Below are 12840 nucleotides of genomic sequence, written 5' to 3' on the forward strand. Positions count from 1 at the left end.
TTGAATTACGTGAAGTGACTTAGAATAACAAAGACAGGACTTTTATGATGAAAATGATTTTAATGCGGATAATAACAAGGACAGGACTTTTATTGTGAAAATGATTTTAATGCGGACAATAACAAAGACGAGACTCTTATTTTGAAAATACTTGGTTAGCGACTTGACCGGAAGTGACGTTTTGACCGTGGGTTAGTGACATTTGACCCCTCCATTGTTCTAGCGGAACTTTGAACTAATCACTAGATGTTAAAGGCTGGACCCACCTTTGGGTGAGGATTGGCTGATTTTGAGTCTAAGACTCTGGGGATTAGAGATAGCGGGGTCTCATCAACAGATATCTCGACGCCGGAAGGCTGAGGAAGCAGAGGACCAGGAGCCAATGAAGAGCACGATCTACCACCCACGATGCTGCACATGGGAGTCATGTCGTATCCAGGGCCCATGCGACACCAGTGGAAGAAGAACAACAAGCCTGACCAGGACGATCCAGACGAAATCAAGTTCGAGACCACCGGATAAGGACCAGAGGACCAGAGGACCAGAGGACCAGAGGACCAGAGGACCAGAGGACCAGAGGACCAGAGGGACGAAGCAGACCAGACAGGGTTGAAGCAGATGGATTGCAGCGGGGACCGGATCGTCAACTGGTTATCAGGATGCCAACCTGCTACTCACCAGCCGCTAGGATACAAGACCCAGGCCTGCCTGACCACTCTCAATTTCACCTCTTTCCTTCTACACCTGCATATTACAGATTTAACGCACACACACCTACTGACTTCCCTAGGATGGAAGATCTAAGAGGGTGGATCGGGGTACCACATGACAGAAACCACGCCCCTATTTCCATCCCTAACAGAGAGAGACTCTCTCCCCGAGAAATAGGTATCTTACAGGTCTTATGGGACCTTAATCTAGGCAACGAGAGATCATATTTCAGGAGACGCATTCACGTCAAGTGGCAGAGCTAAGACAGGACGAGGAGACCAGGACACATAGCCACTTAGGGAGGCCAGGCCATGACAAAATCTGGCATAAAGAGGGAAATAAATATTCCCGGAGTAAGGGTTCACATCCAGCGGATGTGAAAAGAGGGATTTGTAAAGAATATATATTATAGCTTAGCATAGCCTAGTAGTGTATTGTGCATAAATGTTATGTGTAAAGTGGAAAAACACTGGACGAGAGTTAGAAACATCAGCAGGGCATTCCGGCGCCTGAACTGATCAAAGAAGATAACAGTGACACACGAAAGAACTTTATGCACCAACGCTCACCCTAGATTTGAATAGAACAAAGCAACACTCATGAACAGGAGAGCCACGGAGACATTTACTGAGCGCAGATAAGATAAGGAAAGGTCCAGCTTTGACAATTAATATCCGGATTCAACCACAGCCCTCTCTCACACACACACACACACACACACACACCTACACTGGCCCTGTGTAAATATCCTGGGAACGACCTTCTCGCCACAGCGCATCCCACCTAGGAAGAGATAAGACTATCTTAGAAAACTCCCCAGCTCAGTCAAGGAAGCTACATGTGAATTCCATTTTCTTCCCACACTCTTTTTCACAACATATGCACTCATTGGCAGACGAGAAGAACCAATGAAGGAGCGACAACGGCGGAAGCAGAGAAACAAGAGCCAATGAGAAAACCCCACCCCCTTATCTCCTGACCAATCAGAACTGGTCCTTTCGGCTATTTAAAATGGCTGCACACTCTGAACCGTCGTCTTCTCTCCAGCGCTGGGGCCACGGGTCCCAGCTGAGGAGGGGGGTCCATGCATGATGTCTACTTGTATCCTGAATTCTGAATAAAACGCTAACAAATGTAACGTAGAAGTCTACCGCTCTATGTTTTTCCCAGTGAGTACCGTCCAGGTGGTGTGTCGCTGTCCAACTCCAACACTATGACCTTTATTTTGACATATTTTGGCATACTATGACTTTTATCTTCACATATTTTGGCATACTATACTATGACTTTTATTTTGGCATATTTTGGCATACTATACTATGACTTTTATTTTGGCATACTATACTATGACTTTTATTTTGACATATTTTGGCATACTATACTATGACTTTTATTTTGACATATTTTGGCATACTATAGAGCGTATTCACTCACGTGACCACAACAAACTCTGGCGGCCGTCTTGGGGTCCCACCACGGCATTGTTTTGATTGTTTGTATGCCGCTCTTCCCTGAGAAATGACTATTATATCCTGAAAGAGACACGATTTCAGTTCAAAGCGGTGTGCCTTGTGATTATACTGTGCCTCATTGTTGGATGTGGGACTAATGATTCAGAATATGGGTTTATCAGCTCAACAAGAGGCTATTACTTCAACTTGTCATGCATCTACTTCGGCTTCACTCGGCGTATGAGCGTTAGGACTGTTCTCATATGTTTCTGTTGATGCATCGGGTTGTGGGCACGTTTCCATTGACACACTCGTCAATAATCTCTTTTTGCTTTTTGCGCCGAGCGAAAATCAATGTCTTTCACTTGCGCAAAAGGAACTGTGGATGGAAACTTGGGAGGAAGCCATGAACATGGCAACTCCGTCGGGCGATGTCTGCCTTTACTCTGTGATTCATTTCAAGGTAAAATAAAACACTGGCTCCATGGGAACAGCATCAGCACGGCCAGCCAAACAGTCACTGCTGGTCCTGAAGGAGCTGGAAGCGGCTTCATCAGACACTCGTCCTGGAGGCGGAGCTGTGCGACTACGGATCATATATAACCAGACACGGGGAGCTTGATGTTCCGACATTTGTGGTATTTCCACAACAAGTATAACGCAGAAATAGTTGTTAATGTCCCATGGTCGATAGCGGAAATGAAAACCGTTTTACAGGAATGTGACCGGGCTATGTGCTGGTAACTAGCGAATTAACCACAAAGTGTTGAACCAGTAAAATCAGGTAAAAAAGCGTTGCAAATATACTATGACTTTTATTTGGGCATATTTTGGCATACTATACTATGACTTTTATTTGGGCATATTTTGGCATACTATACTATGACTTTTATTTTGGCATATTGCATACTATACTATGACTTTTATTTTGGCATACTATACTATGACTTTTATTTTGACATATTTTGGCATACTATACTATGACTTTTATTTTGGCATATTTTGGCATACTATACTATGACTTTTATCTTCACATGTTTTGGCATACTATACTATGACTTTTATTTTGACATACTATACTATGACTTTTATTTTGACATATTTTGGCATACTATACTATGACTTTTATTTTGGCATATTTTGGCATACTATACTATGACTTTTATTTTGGCATACTATACTATGACTTTTATTTTCACATATTTTGGCATACTATACTATGACTTTTATTTTGGCATACTATACTATGACTTTTATTTTGACATATTTTGGCATACTATACTATGACTTTTATCTTCACATATTTTGGCATACTATACTATGACTTTTATTTTGGCATATTTTGGCATACTATACTATGACTTTTATCTTCACATATTTTGGCATACTATACTATGACTTTTATTTTGACATATTTTGGCATACTATACTATGACTTTTATCTTTATTTTGGCATACTATACTATGACTTTTATTTTGGCATATTTTGGCATACTATACTATGACTTTTATTTTCACATATTTTGGCATACTATACTATGACTTTTATTTTGACATATTTTGGCATACTATACTATGACTTTTATTTTGGCATACTATACTATGACTTTTATTTTGACATATTTTGGCATACTATACTATGACTTTTATTTTCACATATTTTGGCATACAATACTATGACTTTTATTTTGACATATTTTGGCATACTATACTATGACTTTTATTTTCACATATTTCGGCATACTATTCTATGACTTTTATTTTGACATATTTCGGCATACTATACTATGACTTTTATTTTGACATTTTGGCATATTTTGGCATACGATACTATGACTTTTATTGTCACATTTTGGCATACTATACTATGACTTTTATTTTGGCATATTATACTTTGACTTTTATCTTCACATATTTTGGCATACTATACTATGACTTTTATTTTGACATATTTTGGCATACTATACTATGACTTTTATTTTCACATATTTTGGCATACAATACTATAACTTTTATTTTCACATATTTTGGCATATTTTGGCATACTATACTATGACTTTAATTTTGACATATTTTGGCATACGATACTATGACTTTTATTTTGACATATTTTGGCATACTATACTATGACTTTTATTTTGACATATTTTGGCATACTATACTATGACTTTTATTTTGACATATTTTGGCATACTAGACTGACTTTTATTTTGACATATTTTGGCATACTATACTATGACTTTTATTTTGACATATTTTGGCATATTTTGGCATACTATACTATGACTTTTATTTTGACATATTTTGGCATACTATACTATGACTTTTATTTTGACATATTTTGGCATACTATACTATGACTTTTATTTTGACATATTTTGGCATACTATACTATGACTTTAATTTTTACATACTATACTATGACTTTTATTTGGGCATATTTTGGCATACTATACTATGACTTTTATTTTGACATATTTTGGCATATTTTGGCATACTATACTATGACTTTTATTTTGACATATTTTGGCATACTATACTATGACTTTTATTTTGACATATTTTGGCATACTATACTATGACTTTTATTTTCACATATTTTGGCATATTTTAGCATACGATACTATGACCTTTATTTTCACATATTTTGGCATACTATACTATGACTTTTATTTTCACATATTTTGGCATACAATACTATGACTTTTATTTTTGACATATTCTGATTTAAAATGGGGAAATGCTTTTGTCAAATGGTCTACTATACGCACAATACTCCACGTGGTTATTTCATGTCGACTTTACGTTGCGTGACCCACGTACTCTCTTGTCTCTCGTGCTTTTCACCTCGGGTTGTTTATTGTCATTTTTAGAATAGCCAAGAATTGTTTATCGAGACCGAGTTCTGCCCACAACTTCTTGAATATGAGGATTTCTGCCTTTTTACTTCACCTCTCTTGTAAATGTAATCTCTTGTGTTTCAGACTGTTACAAAGACGCTTCTTTAAGCTCTGGGAAAAGTGAGATGGGCGTCTTTGATTGACATCTAACTTTGTTAAGTTGCAGCCGGTTAAGAATAAACTATAAGGCCGGGTTTGTTGCTTCTATCTATACCTTTTCAGTCTTTCTCTTTTGTATATTATATAGAATAATATTGTATTGTATTTGATTGACTGAATAAAATACACAAACAAAATACACAAACAAAATGTTAATGCACATTATACACACACACACACATAGTTTAACCACTTTAACACAAGAAGCTTACAATGAATGTGTTTTAAATGTTTATTTGTTGTGACTCCACTAGCAGTGTATCAAATAAACATTAAGGTTATATAGTTAACCTTGAATTGGTATACATTGTTAAATTCTTGCCCTGAAAAAGTTGATAATCTGGAAGATCCATTCCAGGGGTTTGAAGTAGTTTTGGTCAGGGTTTGTGTCGGGATACCCGATAAGGAGTGAAAAATCAGTTTTATTTTCCTTTGTTGCTCCTCCACCATGGTTCTACTGGTCTCCACCTGCTCCCTCACAAACATTGAGCTCTTTTTATACCCCTGGTGACTAATTGGACCGAACCAATACCATCTATAGAGGTCAGTTTATCCATCGCAAAATGTACGCTAATATATTTACACGCTTTTACTAACCTCCAAAATATCTATATTAATTTACAGCCACATTTAGACTTCCTATAACTCAAGTAAATAATAAATCCATTGTTTTACTTTTATAAACACAGCAACACATGGCTTCACTTCCCTCTACCGATTCCTTCAGTTGGTATTTCCGGACCTATAAATCGGCGGTCATGGACCTTGGGAACTATTTTGCCAGATCACCATAGAGAGAGGAGGCAGGTTCCAGAGATCCCTGGGAGGAAGACACCAGTAACAGGTAGGTTGTGCATTACATACACCCGCACCACACACTCACTGTATGTCTGCAGCCACATGGCTATGTTTTACGCAGTAACAATAATGGGACACTCCTGCTTTTCTTGACTTTTAGCAGGGAGATCAATGGACCACTTTGTGTTGGTGTAGCCATGTGCTCAGACATGCATTCTACAACACATCCATACACGTGTGTGAGAGGTGGGGTTCCTTTACCCCACTTCTCACACACCATCTCTATTCTAGGTCCCTGGACGGTGTGCAGCTGTTGGTCTGTAACTCGCCAATGGACATCGAGCTGACCCCCAACGTGGCGGTGAGAGGCCGGAGGATCCGCTGCAGAAGGAGGCCGCTGCAGGAGGCCGGAGGAGTGGGTCGAGTTTCTGCTGCTCGTGGGCGCCCTCTGCGGGACAGAAAGAATACTGCATCTGCCTTTTGGGTATATTTACAAGGCCTACTATTTTTAACCTCAATGTGTTTCTGCAATTATGTTCAACTTCCCCGCTGCTCATCCTGTTGAACTCTGTATCATCTGGTCAGATACCAAAGGCCTCATAGTGTATAATCAATGCTCTGATGGCTCCATGTAGTTTCATTCATATCTGGCTGTGGGCTAATACTAATATTACTGCCATTTGTTAAGTGTTGAAAAAGTTGGTAAAAAGTGAACCATACAGATGTTTTATTTATTACTATTATAGATAAATATACCAGCCTCGTATTTATGGTATGTTATGGAATTCTGGTATCATGATATTTATGGCAGGTATCGTATAGAAGTCAGGGCTGGAGATTGCTAAAGGCCAGGGGTCGGGAACCTATGGCTCTTCCGGTGGCAGTATGCGTGCGTGCGGGTTATTTGCACAAGTCAAAAATTATTAAACCGAATAGTATGAAATTTGGTGAGATGATTGGTTATTATCCGGGGACCATTTGATTAGATTTTGGGATCGAGGTCATAGCGCGGTCAATTTGTATCCAATTGGCATGCAACTAATGCCAAAATGTTCATAATTCAATCCCCAATCTTGTGATATGCGAAGGTATGCGCTCTACCCAGTGCCCATTCTAGTTTCTAAAATGTATTTCTGTTCTGTGATGTGTGTTCTCCCCTCCCCCCTTGTGTTCTCTTCAGGTGGCATCAATCACCACCTCAACAGGCCAATCTGACTGCACCTGGGTGCAAGAAGGCGAGCTGGCCAATCGGCTGAGAGGGCCCTGTTTAAAAGAGAGAAGATGGAAGAGGTTGGTGGTCTTTGAGTGTGTTAATGTGGACACTGCCACTGAGTGAGGTGAAGGTTTGTGGTGAGAGGTTGTAAGGACTAGAACCGGCCCCGATAGAAGTTATAATGTTAGTATCGTGACAAACAGGTAGAGACAGAACAGACTCAAGGAAAAGTCCTTGAGGACTGTTCAGGCCAACAAAAAAAAGGAATGGAACGATGAGGCATTTTTTTAATTTTTCTAATTCACCAAAGTCCTTGCACAATAAGTGTTTGTTCTTCAGAGGAACCTTCCTTTGTCATTTCAGGGGATGCGAGGTCAGCTCCTGTTGAAGAGCAGGATGGACAGCCTCTCGTTGCCAGCTCTCGTCGACATGCGCGTCTCCCCCTTCAAGCCGTGTTTGCCCAGTAGGCGGATGTGGGTACGTCTGTCTAACTCACAGATAGAGAGTGGAAGGGCCGACCACCGACGGCAGGAAAGCGGACACCACTCCAGAGCCGCTGCCCACCTCCAGACACACGTGTGGGCTACACAATGGCCACAGTTAAAACAGTTGTATTTGTGTACATACAATTATTTTTCTTGAACAATGTAAATAAAGGTTTATATTATCTGAAGTGTTATAACTTTATTTTAGGCAGGAAAAGACTAGGTATTTTTATTCGCTATGTATACGCATACATGGAGGTGCAGACCCTCGAATTTATTCCTTCATGAATGAAGGAATACATTCATGTATACATTCATGAATGAAGGAATACATTCATGTATGAATACATTTATGTATACATTCATGAAGGAATACATTCATGTATGAATGAAGGAATTCATTCATGTATACATTCATGTATGAAGGAATTCATTCATGTATGAATGAAGGCATACCTTCATGAATGAAGGATGACATTCATGTATACATTCATGAATGAAGGAATACATTCATGAAGGAATACCTTCATGTATGAAGGTATACATTCATGGATGAAGGATGAAGGAATTCCTTCATGAATGAAGGAATACATTCATGAATGAAGGAATACATTCATGTATGAATGAAGGCATACCTTCATGAATGAAGGAATTCATTCATGTATACATTCATGAATGAATGAAGGAATACATTCATGTATACATTCATGAATGAAGGAAGGAAGGAATACATTCATGTATACATTCATGTATGAAGGAATTCCTTCATTCATGTATATATATACATGAATGTACACCACATGTATATATATCCATGTATATACATACATGAATGTATACATATGTGAATATACACACATGTATATATACATACATGAATGTATTCATACATACACACGCATGCATGTATGCATATATGTATACATACATGTATTTATACACGGCTGTTACCTCATGTGCTGCAGCAGCTCTGCATCCTTCTCCAGGGCGTCGATCAAGAGGAAGGAGTCTTCCGCCGGCTCGTAAACATCGCGGAAGTCTCCCCGTCCCGCGTGGGGAACCCGGATGACATGCTCGCGTCACCGTTCACGGCCACGCAACCACTTGGTGAGTGTCTCCGCTATGTGTTCATCAAAGTTGAGGCGCACGCTGAAATGTGTTGGCGAGCGGGTTCACGTTCCACTTCCTTGTTTACGACCTACGTCACACTACCCCAACGTCCTCTCAGCCAATCACAACGCTCCTTCTGTTCCAACGCGAGCAGGACGAGTTCACAGACGGTGGGCCATGACAGGCACCGCAAACAAAAAGAACAATAAAACCAAGGCAGCGAACCACTAAATAGAAAATAAATGAAACGAAAAGAGAATTAATCATAAATAGCTGCCAACAGAGAAAAGATAAACCTCAAAAGCAGTGAGCAACCCAGCAGATACAGAAAATATCCCGATTTCCCAGCACGGAAAATCACCTAATCAGGGCCAGTGCAACCTGCTTACTGGTCCGGAGGACCCAATCGCTTCTTCCTGTCAGTTCCACTTCGTTACATCCACCCGTTTAAATCACTGATGACTTATGTCCCCTCCAGATGACACATCATCGTCCCCAAATGCTTAAAAAACTGTTTTAGCACTATTACCTTTGACGCTTATCGCAACAATCGTCCGTAAATCAGCTTAGAAACTCAAAATCTCGCCTTATAACATCACCACTTTTAGGATTTCATACGTTTTTAAAGTAAACCAGGCGTCCATAAGTACGTTGCGTTCAGGAACCACCTACAGATAATTCGGCATATTTAAGGGTGGCAATTTAGGCCAACATAAACTTGGTTTTAGCGCAGAGCTAACTCAGTCACGTGACAGCATTACACTTCCGGTTTCCATCCCTCAAAGTCCATAGAACCGCATAGTCCAGGGGTGGGCAAACTTTTTGACTTGCGGGCCACAATCGGTTCTAAAATCTGACAGAGGGGCCGGGCCAGGAGCTGTTGGACACGCAATGTAATTTATTAAACCTGGAGATTGCGTCTGATTTTTATACATTTCAATTAAAGGTGCAAAGTTAAAGAAATCAACATTTACTGGAAAAAGATCAATGGAATCACTTTCAACATTCAAAACATATTATTACCCAACGAAATAATCAAGCTCAATAATTTCTAATTGTTTTAAACAAATAATGGACGTATTGTCTCAGCTCTCTATATAATGAGGCACAATTGTCCTCAGGTACAAGTGGAAAGAGAAAATATTCTTCATATCACTTCTGAAAACACACCTTTACTCATGTGGACGAACTGTTTTTGTTTTTGAAATTGGTTTACCAAAAGGTCATAGGTTCACAAAAGCAGTGAAATATCTGAATACAATGCTATAATAGACAAGACCTACTAGAAATCGGATTACGCAGCAAAAGCACCGTCACAGCCGAGTTTATCCACGGAAATAACATCCCGGTAGACATCGCCATGAGACCCGGTACCTGTGGTTCAACATACCGGAACCGTACCGCAGACGCGGAGCGTAACTCCATCAGAAAAGGGTTTCCACCACATCGGGACCAACGGAGCACGGAACACGGCGACGCACCTCTGCCCTGTCTCACCTGGATTAACACCATCCTTCCTGACAGACTGGTGACAAAACTGTCAGACCTCACCGCCGCCACCCCAGCAACTCCATCATACCTGCAGCTGAACAAGATTCATTCTGGTTTTTATATTGTCTTTTTATATTGTTGTTCCTTTGCACAATGACAAATAAAGATCATTCATTCATTCATTCATAAATGTGGAAAACTACATTTTGTATTATCGTTTTTTTGAGTAGAAATGATGTGGTCTGTCATACATTCACCAAAAATGGGACTGACAAATTACTTCATATTGCAGATAAAGCTTCATGAAGTGTGCAAATAAAAAATGACCATAATTTTTTAAAATTCAAATAAATATGTATTGTACATAAATAAAATTGAAAAAATCTACATTATATACATGTTGAGAAATAGAAAACAGAACACAACTATTGACACAGAATATTTACAATATGGCTTCACTATAATAACATCATGTCATCGTGTCACGAGACCTCCTTGCTGGCCGGGCAGGTGGGGCTGCAGGCGCTGGTGAATCCTCTCTGTAAAATACAAGACTAGTCAGCACCGTGCACACGTAACGGACACCGTGACGTTTAGTAGAGAAACTTACCCGGGTCCAAGTGGATCTCTTCTGGCTGCGTGTTCCTCCTCGTGACTCTGCAGCTCCTCCGGAGGCTCCGCGCTGCTCGCCAAAATCACTACGGCTGTTTCTAAATGAGCCTCACCTGTGTGGTGGGAGGTCCCTTGTGATTTACTGAGTGTTCATTAGTTGTTTTTTTTCGCAAAATGTTGACAGACAAACGGATTGACAAATCATGGTGAAGGGTTTCGTGTGATGAGTACTTTCCGCGCAAACGCACACCGAAAGTAAACAAAGCTGCGATTTGGACAAATTCAGCGGGCCGGATTAAAAAGCCAAACGGGCCGTAGTTTGCCCATGTCTGCTCTATACACAAGTGCTTTTATGGATACGCTCAAAAGTAGGAGTAACGTGGTCAAATAATATTCATTTATAAGACAAAAGACAAAGGTTCAATGACGTGGGAGAGATCGGGACAGTTGCGGTTGTGCCAAACAAATGAACTCAAGATAACAAAACTCAGTGGCAGTGTCCACATTAACAAACTCAAAGACCACCAAACTCTTCCGTCTTCTCTCTTTTAAACAGGGCCCTCTCAGCCGATTGGCCAGCTCGCCTTCTTGCACCCAGGTGCAGTCAGATTGGCCTGTTGAGGTGGTGATTGATGCCACCTGAAGAGAACACAAGGGGGGAGGGGAGAACACACAAGCATCACAGAAATACATTTTAGAAACTAGAATGGGCACTCGGTAGAGCGCATACCTTCGCATATCACAAGATTGGGCATTGAATTATGAACATTTTGGCATTAGTTGCATGCCAATTGGATAAAAATTGACCGCGCTATGACCTCGATCCCAAAATCTAATCAAATGGTCCCCGGATAATAACCAATCATCTCACCAAATTTCATACGATTCGGTTTAATAATTTTTGACTTGTGCGAATAACCCGCACGCATAGTGCCACCGGAAGAGCCATAGGTTCCCGACCCCTGGCCTTTAGCAATCTCCAGCCCTGACTTCTATACGATACCTGCCATAAATATCATGATACCCGATACCAGAATTCCATAACATACCATAAATACGAGGCTGGTATATTTATCTATAATAGTAATAAATAAAACATCTGTATGGTTCACTTTTTACCAACTTTTTCAACACTTAACAAATGGCAGTAATATTAGTATTAGCCCACAGCCAGATATGAATGAAACTACATGGAGCCATCAGAGCATTGATTATACACTATGAGGCCTTTAGTATCTGACCAGATGATACAGAGTTCAACAGGATGAGCAGCGGGGAAGTTGAACATAATTGCAGAAACACATTGAGGTTAAAAAAAGTAGGCCTTATAAATATACCCAAAAGGCAGCTGGAGTATTCTTTCTGTCCCGCAGGGGGCGCCCACGAGCAGCAGAGTCTCGACGCACTCCTCCGGCCTCCTGCAGCGGCCTCCTTCTGCAGCGGCTCCTCCGGCCTCTCACCGCCACGTTGGGGGTCAGCTCGATGTCCATTGGCGAGTTACAGACCAACAGCTGCACACCGTCCAGGGACCTAGAATAGAGATGGTGTGTGAGAAGTGGGGTAAAGGAACCCCACCTCTCACACACGTGTATGGATGTATGTTGTAGAATGCATGTCTGAGCACATGGCTACACCAACACAAAGTGGTCCATTGATCTCCCTGCTAAAAGTCAGGAAAAGCAGGGAGTGTCCCATTTGTTACTGCGTAAAACATAGCCATGTGGCTGCAGACATACAGTGAGTGTGTGGTGCGTGTGTATGTAATGCACAACCTACCTGTTACTGGTCTCTTCCTCCCAGGGATCTCTGGAACCTGCCTCCTCTCTCCATGGTGATCTGGCAAAATAGTTCCCAAGGTCCATGACCGCCGATTTATAGGTCCGGGAGATACCAACTGGAGGAAGTGGTAG

General features: G+C 40.8%; 2 long non-coding RNA genes across 2 annotated transcripts; one reads left to right on the forward strand and one right to left on the reverse strand.

Moving 5' to 3' along the window:
* Positions 1-6168: 6168 nt before the first annotated feature.
* LOC130204779 (uncharacterized) lies at positions 6169-7905 on the forward strand. Its single transcript, XR_008833797.1, has 2 exons — positions 6169-6503; positions 7200-7905. It is a non-coding gene; the product is annotated as an uncharacterized LOC130204779 (long non-coding RNA).
* Positions 7502-10138, reverse strand: LOC130204778 (uncharacterized). Its single transcript, XR_008833796.1, has 2 exons — positions 8669-10138; positions 7502-7815 (listed from the first exon to the last, which is right to left on the reverse strand). It is a non-coding gene; the product is annotated as an uncharacterized LOC130204778 (long non-coding RNA).
* Between the last annotated feature and the right edge of the window lie 2702 nt (positions 10139-12840).

The sequence above is a fragment of the Pseudoliparis swirei genome, chromosome 14, assembly GCF_029220125.1.
Source record: "Pseudoliparis swirei isolate HS2019 ecotype Mariana Trench chromosome 14, NWPU_hadal_v1, whole genome shotgun sequence".
In the NCBI taxonomy this organism is placed as follows: Eukaryota; Metazoa; Chordata; class Actinopteri; order Perciformes; family Liparidae; genus Pseudoliparis; species Pseudoliparis swirei.